The following is a 511-nucleotide window of genomic DNA, read 5'->3' on the forward strand; positions in this document are numbered from 1 at the left end:
TTAACCCTTTATTGGATATATCATTTATAAATGTCTTCTCCCAGAGAGACAATGGATCTTTGAGGAACTGAAAAAAATCAGGAAAATTTAACTCCAGGAGATTCAATCAGTAAGTAATTCTGAACAGGATTTGGACTGGGTGCGAAATTAGGAATAAGTAACAGGGTTGTTTATACAGCCTTCTGGACTCTGAATCTCCTTCTCTGGTGACGAGAACGTCTCTGTCTCCTGGTGCAGGGAGGGCGCCTGCCACAGGGAGAGTTCTTTCCTGCTTTCAGGGGAATGGGGGAGGGTCTGAGTGTCTTAAGTAATTTTTATTTATAATAATCAAAATCCCAAAGTGGCACATTTCTGGCAGCTGCCCTTGGCCCCTACACCTTCACGGCGTGACCCTGGAAAAGCCCCTCCAACATGAAGGGCCGGCCTGGCTGTTCCTGCATAAGCAGCCGCTAGATGGCAGCCAGGCTGTAAAACCCGGAGGGATGTCAGGGGAAGTGAGCCTCAAAGTGGA

The sequence above is a fragment of the Prionailurus viverrinus genome, chromosome D4 (genome assembly GCF_022837055.1).
Source record: "Prionailurus viverrinus isolate Anna chromosome D4, UM_Priviv_1.0, whole genome shotgun sequence".
Taxonomy (NCBI): domain Eukaryota; kingdom Metazoa; phylum Chordata; class Mammalia; order Carnivora; family Felidae; genus Prionailurus; species Prionailurus viverrinus.